The sequence below is a fragment of the Pteropus alecto genome, unplaced genomic scaffold (assembly GCF_000325575.1).
Source record: "Pteropus alecto unplaced genomic scaffold, ASM32557v1 scaffold164, whole genome shotgun sequence".
Taxonomy (NCBI): domain Eukaryota; kingdom Metazoa; phylum Chordata; class Mammalia; order Chiroptera; family Pteropodidae; genus Pteropus; species Pteropus alecto.
The window spans coordinates 5,884,461-5,900,000 of record NW_006439568.1 but is presented as its reverse complement, the minus strand read 5'-3'; the positions used below and the strand labels follow the sequence as shown (position 1 = coordinate 5,900,000).

The following is a 15,540-nucleotide window of genomic DNA, read 5'->3' as shown; positions in this document are numbered from 1 at the left end:
TTTTATATTTTTAATATAAATACACAATAAATAAATTTTATATATAACTAAGTTAAAACAAAATTCCACAATTCGACTCCAAAAACAAACTTTGTATACCAAAATTTATATATAAAACAAATTATATACATATAATTATTGTATAAAGCAAATATATTTTAAAAATTAATACATTTATACACTGAAAGAATTTGTATAACAAAAAGATAAAAAGGGTATTGATTGGCTTTTGTTGTAGGCTGAAAACCTATGAAAAATTCTGAGTTAACTTTAGCATTTGTTAAAATGCACCAATTGACAAAGCTTCATAGACTTAATCCATACTGGGGTTTAAATCATAGTTATACCTGGGGATCCAGCTAAATTTAAACTAAATTAAGAAATAGAAAAATAAGTATGCCTCGCTTTAACTGTAGCCTTGCCTAAATTTCCCAATCGTAGCAACTGTTACCCTAGAATATTTCACATTGAGCATAGATGCTCTAATGCAATAAATAATAAATTAGAATTAAAGTAAATCTTTGGCACTTATAAATTGGTTTAATAAAATGGGACTCCACGAACTCCCAGTTACTATCACCCAAAATAAATTAAAACAGGGCCTTCGAGGATCAAACATTATATAAAACCTAATTAATAAAGGGCTAATTATCCATCATTCCTTCTCCATCTGACAGCCCAATTTTGCCTCTTCTTAAACCTGGAGGAAAAAGAAATACCTGTTGGTCTTATTACTACTATTCTGGGTGCTTTCACTGGTTTATAACCCTCCAAATAAGCCATTATCTGTCTATGGCCATGCCACCCTGAACATGTCTGATCTCGGAAGCTAAGCAGGGTTAGGCCTAGTTAGTACTTGGATGGGAGACCACCTAGGAAGACCAGGTGCTTATAGGCATTTTTTTTAGAAAAATAAGCTATTATCTCAACCAAACATGACAAATGTGGAGGCCCACATTCCATTAAGCTTGGCCTTTTAACCCAAAGACCTCACACCCTGCCTGTCACCAGCTAAACAGCAACTAAGGCAAAGAGCCTGTAGTAATTGGCCAAATTAGATGGCCTGCCTGCAGGTTTGTGCTGGTACTCCAACCTGAGCCTCATTATAATACCATAGAGCCATAAGAGCAAGACTTATATCAAATGGGTATCCACTTAAAAAGGATGCCCCATTCCCACTTCCCAGAACTTGCCCTGCCCCATGAGGTCACTATCTGGAGATGACATTGTCTCAGATCCCATGGCCCCGACCCCAGACCTTGCCGTTGGAGATGACTTAATCCAGACAGTAAAATCCTCTGCGCCAGTGATCCTCGTAACGGCCTCTCCTAAGGCACAAATTGGACACAGGACATTTGTTGCTTTTCTTTCTTTAACGTTAGGGATTCAATTACATTTCTTGAGTTTGTGTGTGTTTAGCTCTTGATTTTGATATACTCCTTGCTCTGTGCCAAAATGCACACTCTTATACTCCCAGGACTAAAGCAAAATCTGGCAGACTTCCAGCCATTCTAACAATTAATGAAAATGATTATTTTCCAAGTAAGCACCTGTCTCATATCAGTCAACCCCCGGTGTGGAGGATGGCCTCCTCCCACTGCCCACTTCCAGCTTTCCGTGGCACTCTCCCCCTGGAGCTTCAGATCATGATCACTCCTTCCCCTTGGTTACATATAATAACCCTGATCTTACGTATACTTTATGAATTTATCAGTTCATACCCTCCAACAACATAACTGCCAGACTTCCCACCTGCCACCTTGACCCAAGGAATACACCAAGATTTTATTGTCAATTATTGTACAATATTTGACATAACATAAATGTATATACATATATATATGTGTGTGAGTATACATACATACATATATATATATATGTATATATGTAGAGAGAGAATGGTATAAGTAGATCATATCTTTTATAACACAACCAAGATGTTATTAGAGACCCTAGAAATTTCAGATCTATTTTCTTGGCTAATGACATATAATTGGGAAGCTTAGTTGTGGGATAGCCTGCAAGGATTCCTTAGATTGCTTGTGTTTCTCCTTTTTTACTCTCATAGTAAAATGTTTTTGTGCTCTTTAGGGTAACGTATGGTCTACTGTCCAAACGTCTCCACTAACATTACCCCAGTTTCCTTACTATAATGCCAGAGCATCACAGAGCCAATTATGTTAACTATATGTACTTTTTTATTTTCTGCATTCTTAACACTGTGGTTTCCGGGCCTCACTGACGCAGAGAGACTGCTCACCGCTCACACCAGAGGCCACTCAAGACAACCAGGAGCTTTCTCTAAGGGAAAAAAAAAAAGGGAGAAACCCTAAAAATGGTTAAGAACAGCCAGGAGACCAAAAAAAAAAAGTATACATCTAAAGAAACAAGCTATTTTAAAAGATTTTGATTTAAAAAAGAAGAGGAGAGGAGAGGAGAAGGAGAAAATGAATGGATTGGAAAGTGTGGAACAAAATCTATTGCCTGTAAGACAGGGCTTCTTCCCGTCCCTCCTTTTTCTATTAACAGATGAATGTATATATGTGTGAATGTACACACACACACGCACGCACACACACACGCACACGCACGCACACACACACATGCACACACACACACGGATCTTTTATTCGGCCATAAAAAAAGAAGAAAATTCTGCCGTTTGAAACACATGGATGAACCTGGAGGGCATTATGCTAAATGAAATAAGCCAGACAAAGACAAACACTGTATGATCTCATTTACATGTGGAACCTAAAAAAGTCAAACTCATAGAAACAAAGATTAGAATGATGTCTGCCAGGTGCTGGGTGGGCAGGGGGTGTAGGGGAAATGGAGATATGTTAGTCAAAGGGTACAAACTTTCAGGTATAAGATGAGTAAGTTCTCGGGGATCTAATGTACCACTAAGGGGGACTATAGATAATAATACTGTATTGTATACTTAATTTTTGCTAAGAGAGAGGATCTTAAGTGTTTTCACCACACACATACAACAAGGTAACTATATGAAGTAGTGGAAGTGTTAATTAACTTGATCCTGGTAATCATTTCACAATGTATGTTTGTATCAAATCATATTGAACACCTGAAATATACACAACCTTGTCAATTTTGCTTCAATAAAACCGAGGGAGAAAACTGTGTTGCAAAACAGAGAAAAGAGAAAAAAGAAAACAAACAATCCAATTTAAAATGGGCAAAAGCCCTAAGGAGGCAGATACCTCATCAAATAAGATATAGAAATGGATATTCCAGGCTGCATTATAGAAAAGTAACAATTCGCACATATAATTTTTATAGAACTCTCAGAATGGATCTTCTTTTCTATCATAGTATAATCATTGTAAAATAGAATAGGATAATCAGTGTAACTATTTTAAGGGGTAAAAGGAAGATATTGCCAAAATAGCACTAAACCATGAAATAGACATATAATTACTGAGAAAGAGGTTTAAGAGGCATATAGAGAAAAAATTACTTAAAGCAGCAAAACTTTTGAATATAACTGATTATGATAGTATCAGTGATTTTAACATCACTAAAAAAAAAAAGTGTCAATTAGAAGGGAGAATGTCAGCATGGGATGTTGAGAAAAGATGCGTTAAAGACAAAATCTTTGGCAGTGTCTGTCCAGGACTGTGTATGGGAAGGGGGTCCTGGCCGTCAGACTTGACTTCTTCAAGTGCTATAACAAGTATGACCTTAACTTGTGTTGAGAAATAGCGTGCACAAGTGATGTGGAGTCAGCTATGAAGTCAAATGTCCCCGGGTGTGACACGAATCTAGGCTCTACTCAATAGAGTGATGTCAGATCAGACATCTAACCCATTTGACACTCAGTTTTCTCATATGAAAAATTAGGTTGATGAAAATACTTATTATATAGGATTGTTGTTGGGATTCAACAAAGAATAATTTCTCAGTAAATGTTAGCTGTGAATTTTATTTTTGGCTGCATAGGCTATGAATTTATTGCATTGGCCTAACCTCATACAGTTGCTCTTATTACCATCTCATTAGGTAACCTTAAAATGAGGATCAAGACAATGTAATGATATTTTTATGCGTTGTTAAGTGTTTGTGTGTTTTTATGTGTTTTAGTATCTGGCCTAGAATCCATCAAATAGTAAGTCCTCAAATAAACCTGCCTATGAGATAAGATTGTACTAAATCAATATTCTGATTACACATCTGTATTATGAAAACTTGGTTGTAATAAAAAATAAATTTACAAGTATTTGGGGGAAGAAAGAAGAGAGAAGATGGTTCTGAAAACTTTTAAAGACTAAAAGTACTCATTATCTATACTAATGTCAGGAGAGCGTGAGTGCCATAGAAAATAGTAGTTTATGTTGAGATTTTTGTCTTTGTCTTATTTTATTGAACCTATAAATATTCATAATCGTTTCACTGATACGTGTCTGATATCAGACTGTTCATAATATTGTCCTCAATAAGAGGTGAAATTTCTAAATTGTCCTCTTTGGAGGATTTTACCACCCTAACTCCTATGCTATCGAAGAATCTATCCTAATTGGAATGACATTTTATGGAACACAAAAGAGGGAGGAGGTCTCCATGATGGAAGTCAAGAGACCAAATCCTAATCTGCACTGGTCCTGGGCGAGTCACACAGCCAAGGGCGGGCTCCAGCTCACATCTGTAAAATAAAGGGGTCTGAACTTCAGTAAGGTTCCTCGAAGTCTCACTTTCTGGGATTCTATAACTCTACAGGCATGCCTCATTTTATTGCTCTTAGCTTTATTGCACTTCACATACATTACATTTTTTTTTACAAATTGAATGTTTGTGGCAACCCGGCAACGAGCAAGTCTGTTGCTGCCATTTTTCCAAATAGCATTTGCTCACTTCCTGTCTCTGTGTCACGTTTTGGTAATTCTTGCAACATTTCAAACTTTTTCATTATCATTATCATTGTCATTTGTTATGGTGACTTGTGATCAGAGATCTTTGATGTCATCAGGGCAAACCAGCAAAAAGCTTATGCTATGAAAGCTCGGATGATGGTTAACATTTTTTAGCAATAAAATGTTTTTAATTAAGTTACGAACATCGTTTTAGACGAAATGGTATTGTACGCTTAATAGACTACAGTACAGTGTAAACATAACTTTTATGCCTACAGGGAAGCCAAAAAATTCATATTCATGTGACTCACTTTATTGTAATATTTGCTTTGTTGGGGTGGTCTGGAACTAAACCCCCAATATATCCTAAGTATGCCTATATTAGATAAGATCCTAAGAAAGGTGTAACACAAATTCTCAAAGATTTTAATTGGTTAAAAGAGAAACAAGGGCTTTATTAGATTCTTATGATTGCTGCAACAAATTACCGAAAAGTTGGTGGCTTAAAATGGTGCAAATATATTCTTTTTTAGTTTTAGTGACTAGAAGTCCAAAATCAATTTCATCAGGCTAAGACCAAGGTGCTGGCAGGGCTAGATCCTTATGGAAGCTTTAGGAGAGGGGGCGGGGTGGAAATCCATTTCCTGGCTTTCTCAAGCTTCTAGAAGCTTCCTGCATTCCTCATGCATTCCTGATACATCATTCCAACTTCTTGCCACCATCATATATCCTACCTCTGTAGTCAGATCTCTCTGCTTCTTCTCATATGAGGATACTTGTGGTTCTACTTAGGGCCCACCAGAATAATCCAAGATCATCTTTCCATCTGAAGATCCTTAACTTAAGTACATGTGCACAATTCCTTTTGCCATTTAAGGTAACATTCAGAGGTTCCAAGAATTAGGATCTAGATATCTTGGGGGTTATTATTCGGCCTACAACAAAAACCATCCCAAGAATCCAATTAACGAAATCATATTGGAGCCAGCGGAGAGAGAAAAAGGAAAGAGGCTGAATGACATTAAATTTTGAAAGATTTTTAAACTCAGCAGAATTTTAACCTATCATACCGGGGGAAATAAACATCAGATAAAATCTAAAGCTAACAATATATGGGAATATGGAAAACAGATTTTCTCGTATTATTTTGGGGAGTACAAATAGGTACAACCTTCCTGGAGGGCAATTTGGCAATATCTACATAAGATGTGTAATAATGTTTGATCTAATAGTTCCACTGCTTTAAATTTATCCTACCAATATGCCAGTAAAATGTATGACAACTTTTATATTCATAAATGGTCTCTGTAACTTTGGCTATAATAGCAAAACTTAGGAAATCTAATATACCCATTGCTGAAGGGCTGGCTTAATAAATTTTGGTATGGACACACACAGGAAGCCTATTTGGCTATTAAAATAAATGCTGTCGTGAAAATATTTACAAAATGTATTATTACATAACAAAGTTAAGGTGCGCACAAAGGTAGATATTATGATTCATTTTCTGTAAAAGTAAGAGGTTATTTATAAGCTGGAGTGGGCATGATTTTTTTCTGAAAGCATATATAAGAAATTATCAATAGCCATTTCCTTTGAAAAGAGGGACTCTAGGGATAGAAGAATGTGTTTCCTTTCTGCCTTATACTTTTTCCATCCAGTTTGGAGTTTCTAGCTATGTGCATATATAGCACAGTGTTTAAGAGTTCTGCCTCTGATACTAGTCTGGCAGAGTTTGAATTGGATGCAAATAAGGTAAGTTAGTTACCTTTCTGTGCCACCGTTTCCACAACTGTAAAATGGGGATAATTTTATACTTCATTCGTAAGCTTGTTAAAAGAATTAAGAATAAATGCAACTAAAGCAATTAAAACATGCCGACACATTGCAAGTTCCTCAAATATTATCTATTATTACATGTTGCTTTTTTTCCCTTCCAAGTCAATAGAGTTATTTACCCAAAGTCAATAGATGTTATCCAGGCAGTAAAACCATGGGCTATTTTTGTTTCTTCTGAATACTATTTGTATTTTAATGGAAGCCTCCTAAATGCTATTTAAAAAAAGAAAAAACAAAGGGAATAACAGCATGAGTCTGGATAGTGATAGGGGGACTTTAGAGATATTTGAGCAGGAGAAGTTCATGGCACAAAAGAACATACATAGATAATACTTTTCTAGTCTTTTCTAGTATATGAAGCACTTTCAAGAATCACTTAATGTTATAGGTGTGGGGGAGTCTCCTGCCAATAGACACAGGTAACTTGGAAAGGAGATCGGCATCAGCCAGCAGTGGGCTGGGGTAGCAGTTTGGGTGTGAGATCGTGAAGGTCCCGACTCAGACAGTGGGAACAGGATAGAATAAGATGGATGGGAATGAGACCTGGTAGTTCACCGAATAGGGTGATGAATGAAGGTGGTGAGTCAGGAATTCTGGGGTGGGGATCTGTCAGAGTGGTGGTATTAGCAACACGGAAAGTTGGGTGACATGTAGTAAGGTAGAAGCTAGTGTCTGAGACTCCTGAGACTCGGTGATGAACTTGTGATGAGTTTGGACAGAATGTTGTCATTGAGAGGTTATGTAATTAGAGAGAAATTAATAAAATACAGATGTCAATAAATTAAATAACATTTTAGAGCATATATATATGTATATATATACGTAAATATATATGTATATACGTATATATATACATATAGCAATTCGTTTGGTCGGATGTTTCGAAAATCTCAAGTTAAGATATCAGGCAGACCTGCTCTGTTGTATCATCAATAGTAATATGTCACCCAAATGATTTAATTACCTTGAGTCTCAATTTCCTCATGTTTAAAATGGGGGGTGGGAATAATACTATCTATTCTGTACGATTCTTTTATTAAACAAGGTAACATTTGTAAAATGCTTGGAAGTGATAATATTCAATAAATTTTAATGGAGGCGAGAATGGGTACCGGTGGGAGTGTTTATTCTTGGTGCCTTCTGTGTGTAGACTATTCAGTCAATCATCTAAATAGTCCAGACAAATTTACTTTTTACTATTTACTACAATATTCCATTTCAGCTGTTGCCATGAGTAGGGAAGCAGGGTTTTGAATAATTGAGAATCACTCTCTTCAGACAAAATTTAGCAAATAGACCAGCTGCTGGCTCTCTCCTTTCCTTGGCAGATGCAATAATGCAGGGCGGTTCTATTACCTAATTTGAACCTGAGCCATGAGCTTCCTGGAAAGTAAGCATCCACATGTTAGATGAAAGTTTTCTCATCCCAGAGTTTTCTGCTGAGGCCTTATGGTTAAGTGTGAGCAGATTTCATGTAATTAGCCAGGTGTTTGGGCAGCTCAAAGATGGTGACAGTTTCTGATCCCTGTCCCTGGAATCTAGCAGTTTGATCACCACCTGAAGTTACAAGAAAAGGAACTTAGCAAAGCTTGAAGAAACCTGAAAAAAAGAAGAGAGAGGATTTTTTCCCTCTTTAAAAATCGATTAAATGTGATCCTTCTCCACCCTTACTGAAATTTCCCACATGTAAAATTCCAAAGAACAGACATTCAGACACCAAAATTTGAGAAAGAACCAAAGAACATAAATCTCTATTTGTTGACAAGGACGTGACGAACACCATTCCCGCCGATCCATTTGGTATGAGAAAGCCCAGTGAAGCGATCCCAAGTAAACGCCCACACAGACGTGTGTGTGTGTGCACACACGGATACATTCGCAAATAGGCACAGAGGTATCAAATTATGAGACTTTTCTAGTACTCTCTATATTTTCTACCTCTAATTCCATTTTGTCTGGAATGACAGAGTCGGTGAATTTCTCGTCCAGTTTCTGCCGTCCACCCAAATATCAATGTTCCCTGGCTCCTTGACAGACAGACATCCACGCTGATGGTTTTGATGGCAAATTGTTGAGCCTTTGGGACTAAAATATAAAAGTGTGAATGTTTAAATCATATTGACTGGGAACTTATGCACAGAAATGACCCATCACTGCATTACTGGTAGTGGCAAAGAATGAACACAAGCCTTATTTTAGAAGTCGAGAGACCTGGGTCTCTGGTCCGCCTCTGCCACTGGGTGATGTTCGCTGTATCTTCTCACCTTTCTAGGCTTCAGTGTGTTCATCTGTAAAATAGGGCGAGTAATGACTATCTCATAAGTCAAATTTCATAGCCTGGCTCCTCCTTCCTTAACCTCATCCCATTTAATCCCTTAATATTTTCTAGTAATTATTCCAAAAATTCTGTATCGGCAGACAGATTTGAGGCAAACTTTCTTTTGTCAAGTGTAGATAGGGTAAGATGTAAGATGATGGGAATGAAGTGATATGCCACAACATAATTTAGGACACTCTCAGTATTACCCAATCAACAATGATGTTCTGAAAACATGTTTTTGAGCAGATGTCAGTGGCTAGTATAATGAAATAATATCACAACCAAAAGTATTAAACATTCAAATCAGGTAATAATAAATGTATATTCTCACAAGCCCATATTTTAAAAATGATGTTTTCATTAGCTCTTATTCTAAATCGAGGTAGAAACCCACAGCGTCACCTACTTCTTGAATGACAGGAGGGCATCCTGTTTGCTGCAGAGCCACACCATTGGAGAAATACCAGGAGAAATAAAAAAGTGGGGAAGAACAGCAAACTTAGGGTTTCATAGTTTAATTAAATGGCAATTATGCCTTGGGTTTCTCCAGTTCTTCCTCGTTTTGGAAGTGGGATGCAGTTATCAAAGGCAACGGGTATGGTTTGTTCCTGATTATAAAAGACAACGCCTTTTTTCTCTCCTTCCCTTATTAATGCCACATGGCAAATTTATCAGTTCTTTTCTTACAAAAAAGAGAACTAAGGATGTAGATAATCATGAAAATATGCTCTGCACAGAGCAGTTCTTTTTAAGTAAATGAAATTTTAAAACATCTATTTTGTTAAATTGAACATTCATTAGTAGTTACTGAATGTAATTAATTGTTAAATGCTTCTATGACACTAGGTTTTAAAATTAATATTGAGCTTTTAATAAATTGAATTTAAAAATCCTTATATTAATGGAGAGAAACCATGGTGAGCACAGGGAGCTGTTATAGAGATAGCATTGTTTTAAAGCTACCCTAAACATTTATTAAGCTCTTACTGTGAGCCAGAGACTGTTTTAAGTGTTTCATCAGCATCTCATTTAATCTTCACTGTAGCATTATGAGGTAGATCTGATTATTTCTATTTGACCCACAAGCAAACTTAGATACAAGTCACACACAGAGTCAGAGTCTAAACTTAAAGTGCCCCGGGAGGATATTATTGAGAGAGAACAGAGAAGACCTGGTTTTTGTGGCAACAGAACATATAATTATTTCTCTGCTCATGGAGAATGCATGGACTTTCTTTAATGACATTAAAAAGTCTGATGAAACAGTGTTTTTCTCATTTACTTCAATCCAGGTTTCTCAGCCTTGGCACTATTGACATCTTGGGCCAAACAATTCTTTGTTGTGAGAGTTGTCCTGTGTATTATAGAATGCTCACAGCATCCCTAGATGCCAGTAGCAACACCTCCACCTGAGCTGTGACAGCCAAAAATGTCTCCAGACATTTCAAGATGTCTCCCTAGAGGCAAAATCACCTCTTTTGAGCACTACTGCTGGACTAATCAAAACCTTCACTTTGCTTTAGTATCTCTCCCTCCAAGCTTCTTATACCTGGCATAGAAAGTACTGAACTATATAAATATGTGAAATCATATTTATTTTATGTTTATTTCATAGACACTTCTAATTTTCAGAATATTTCAATAGTAACTTACTGTGAAATATAAAAGAAAAGTATTTTAAATCCCATTTGCAAGTAAAGACACTGAAACACAAATAACTGAAGGGACAGAGACATCAAGTTTGGTAGAAAGAACTCAAAACACCTGCCAGCTCATTAGTAGACATTGGGCAAATCTCAAATCTTCAAGTCTCAGTTTTTCTTATGTATCAGATGAGATTCAGACGCTACTCCTCATAAACCTCTCAGATGGATCAAGTTGGAAGATGCATGTAAAAGTACAAAGTGTTACCTGATTTTATTAATGTTGATTTGCCCATGGACATCCAGAAAAATAAGGGCTGAGCTGAGATTATAATATCACAACTAGTATTCTCTTCCCTCAGACTAAGTGTGACAAATATGTGGACCCCGCTCCCTTGGCTGTGCAGATATTGCTAATTAATCACAGATCTTTTTCCTGGCGTGACCCAGAGCTTCTCAGCAACACACTCCACACGGCTATAAAATAAAGGGCAGATTTTGAACTCGAAAACAAATTTATGGGTTATTTTCATATTAGATGATGCTGCCACTTGGTACTGAATCCTTTAGAGATTATCACCCCACCCCCTTATCCATGGGGGATAGAATCTAAGACCCACAGTGGATGCCTGAAACTGAGGATAGTACCAAACCACATATATACTATTTTTTCCCTATACGTACGCATGTTGCAGAAATGTTGCGAAACAAGACTGGCAAGAAACCAAGCAGCACTCGGAGAGCTGGAGAACTCAGCTTTATTACACCAGCGGTCCCAGAAGAGCTAGTGCTCTGAAGATCTGGACCCTGAGATCAGGGGTAGCCTGACTTTTATGGGGCTTAACAAGCAAAGGCAATACATCTGTTATTGCTCTTCATTCTCCCCTTTTGATGCCCTTTAAATTCTTATAGGGCATCAACCTCCTGATCTTCCTGGCCTAGGGGCTGGTGTAAGGGTAGTCCTGATAACCCAATCATCTGTAACTTTATGGACTCTAGGCATGAGGAGACAGGTCAAGATACAGAGACCAAATAAGAGAGCTATGAAGAGCATGAGAAGAGGACCTGCAAATGGGAAAAGCCAGGATCCCCAACTCCATATTCTGGACCAAGACCCCCATGACTCATTTAATTGTTGGTGGATTAGGGCATGCCCCTTCTAGGATAGGATGACATCAGTGTCTTTGCAGGCAGACCTGGAAACCCCCTAACTAATTTTCCTGCCTAACTCTTTTCTAAGAGTCAAGAAACCCCTTATTATTAGTATGGATGTTGAGGGATGGGAGGTCTCTTCTTCCGTATCTGCCTCCTGCTGAGAAGGGTCATAGTCCCTGCCTCCTGGGGTTTCATGGAGCTCTTGCCCTTTCTGCTTTAATCAGGGCAGAGTCTTGGATTTCCTACTGAAGTGCCACCTCAGTCCCTAGAAAAGGAAAAGAAGATACAAACTGGTTATATTTCAATTATCGAGTAAAGGAAACCAGTCTTAATTATGTCTCATATCATTGGCAATACATCTGTTCTTAATAAGCGAAGACAATACATCTGTTATCTAGAACCCTTTGAGTGGAAAATTCCTCTTCACACACTTACAATAAAGTTTAATTGATAAATTAGGCAGTCTATGGCCATGCTACCCTGAACAAGCCCGATCCTGTCTGACCTCGAAAGCTAAGCAGAGTCAAGCCTGATTAGTACTGGGATGGGAGACCACCTAGGAAGACCAGGTGCTGTAGGCGTAAAAATTAAAAAATAAGGGATTGTAAGCTGACAAGGTCCTTGCAATCTGTGAGGTCAACCAAGAGTTGCCTCGCCTAAAAAAAAAGTCCTTCTGGTTTTTATAATTTCTATAATCTTTGGGGGAATGGTAGATGTTCTAGGCTCAAGGTTAAGTGCTTCATAAAATGATTAATAAAAACTGATCTGCTTACTTCATAGTTGTTTTGAAGATTAAATTACATAGAGGATATGGAAGAGCCTTACAAATGGCAAATGCTCTAGATAAATAAACGCTTATTAGTGTTTCCATTATTATTTGGAGAAGGCACTTTTTAGCCTGAAATTTCAACAACCTATTTGTGGACCCACCTCCCCCCAGGCGGCCTCTCCCCTCCCACGGCCATGGGCAACTGAAGCTAGGCGCTACATGAAACATGTCAAGTCTCTAGGCAATGTTTCCATACCTTTCTCAGACTGAACTAGAGTCCACTGAAAGAAATGCTTTCAGAATGTTCTGGAGGTTTGGCTCAAGGCTATATTTCCCGTTGCTGGTGTCTAGGAACTAAATGGATCTGTCAGTGAGAGACAAATGAGGGTGGAAGCACCAGCCATTGGTAGTTTCCCCTCCAGGGATTTGCTTCTGACTGATGACAGCAACTTGCCAGGGCGAGAGGAAGAAAATCATCTGGAAAACACCCGGGATAAAACTGAAACAAACATTCCGAAGAAGAGGGGAAAAAAAATGAAAATAAAGGTGACGTAACATCAAGTTCCCCTTAAGCTTCCCACCAGTCTTGCCTTTTTTTTTTTTTTCCACTGAAAGTAGAAAGAACCCAGATCTTAAAGTTCTAATTCCTGGTTTTGACACTTACAACTGTATAGCACTGGAGATGGTACCTCCCAACCCTAGTAGTTTAAAAGTGACATGGAGACAGAAACCATCTCTGTCTTTTTCAGAGCTGTATCCTCAGGCACAGATGTAGATCAGCTGGTCAGTATATATTTTTGCAGTATATTCTCTCAACCTCAGTTCTCACATTGTCAGACAAGACTAAGGAGGCACAGCTCTTTGGGTTGTTGTGAATAATCAATGAGCTAATGAACAATGCCCAGAACACAGTGGGCCCTTGATAAAAGGAGGCTGAGTTAGTGGAAGTGGAGACACCAGTAAAGATATTTTTGTTCTTAACATAATGGCTTATTCATTTAACTTACAGGCATTAACTTATTTTAGGTCTCTCGGGACCCATGTTTTGATGATATTTTAATAGTCCTAGAAGGAAAAGAACCTAAGAACAATATATCACTACCTTGGCTTTAACCTCATGACATAACTAACTGTCCCTAATATGATAAACAGAAACTAGTTTATTCCCTTGTCAACGGTACCTTTCGGTTAATAGTCGGTTAATTTCGTCAGTTGAATAGTTTTCAGGATCTCGTTTTCTTGTTTGTTTGCTTGTTTGTTTGTTTTTCTCTAGGAGAGGGTCCACAGGGAGAAATAAAATGAAGATTATCTCAGGGCTTTGAAAGAAAATAAAATCAGCAAACCCCTGAGAAATCCAATCTGGCAACCGAGTCCACAGGCTCCTCATAAAATGTAGGGAGATAGCTCTTTATCCACCACTTTCTCTGAAAGGTCTGGAGGATCAGGGGGTCAGTAAAGGGTCTATAAATGGCTCTAAAAGCTGTTCTAGTCACGAGGCTTACCTGGAAAGCTTGCACTTAAAAAAAAAATCTACAAAACCATGGGTAGCTGCAGTATTCTCTCTCAAATCAGACCCATTTGTTTCTTTATTCATTCATTCAGCTCCTCTGGCTTAGTTCTGGGAATAATTTCTGAGAGTTATTTGCAATGCAGAAGGTCAACCATCAGATCTGCTCATGGTAGTTCTGGGAGTCCTGGGTGGTATCTCACATAGACTCATAAACAAATTCAATCAGGTAGGATGTGATATTTTGATGTTTTTTTTTTTTTTTCTCATTTACTCTGGTTCCTCTCTAATGAATCTGTTGCCTTTGCCTCAAGATACGGGCATCGCCACCTTTCCCTGGAGTGCCCCAGGTGCCAAAGTATATCTTGTTCTTGCTTTCCAGTCACTGGTTCTTCTTCTGCATGGATAACAAAGCATGGCCCAGTGACTTTCAATGTTCTCTGTCAATAGTATTTTTCAATTGTTTCTCCTAGCGCTCTTCTCTCCAAAACCCTTGGCATGACGCTACATGAACTAGAGTGGAACACCAGAAGGATAGACATTCAGAGAGGCGTTCTTTCTAAGACCTGATTTCTTTGGTTCTCTTTTCTTGTGATGACTTCTCCTCCGGGAGAGTCCACTATGAACAATCTGAAGCTCATGCCGGAACACCCTGTTCCATTTCAAACTATACTTGTTTTCTCAGACTTTAGCTTCAGCTTTTAGCTTCTCAATGTCTGTGGACCCACCTTCTACTTGTCAACCATATCTGTATTTCGTCACCCACTAATTCAGGCTTGATCCCTGTCAATGTCTAATTTTCCAGCCTGGATGATCATTTCATAAGTTCATAGTCATAATCCTTCCAAGTGGAATGCATTTTGGTCTGGTCCCAAAACTAAGCTAAATCCTGCCTTACAATTAGCTAAACTTTATTGAGGTCTATATATCACACGCTGCACTAATAGTAATCAGAGACGTTTATCGCGTGCTTACTACCACCATGTCCCATGGACTTTGTGTAAGTTGACACAGTTTTTCTTGTAGCAACTCGTGAGGTCAGCACTACTATCATCCCCATTTTGCAGAAGAGAAAACGAATGTGCAAAGAGGTCAACTAACTTCCCATGTGGTTAGCAAGTGGCATTGCCATGATCAGAGCCCAGATCGTCCCCTTCCAGAGTCTACATCCTTCACTGTACCCCCACACTGCCTCTTAAAGGGCAGTGAATCATCATAGCAACACTATGAGATAATTACTGTTGTTATTCCCATTCTAATTGACAGAAACAGAAGATTAGAAAAAGCAAAGTCCCATGATTTATTTAGTGTGGAAGTGGAACTACAATTCAAGTGTAACTGATACCAAAGCCTGTGTCCTTATCACTGTTCTGTTCTATGTTCATACATAACTATTTTTAGCATACTCAGCAACACTTTATACCAGTGTTTCTCAA

General features: G+C 38.1%; 1 pseudogene; it reads left to right on the top strand.

Moving 5' to 3' along the window:
* The first annotated feature begins 12,290 nt into the window (after positions 1 to 12,290).
* On the top strand, positions 12,291 to 12,409 carry LOC112483622 (annotated as a pseudogene).
* Positions 12,410 to 15,540: the final 3,131 nt, after the last annotated feature.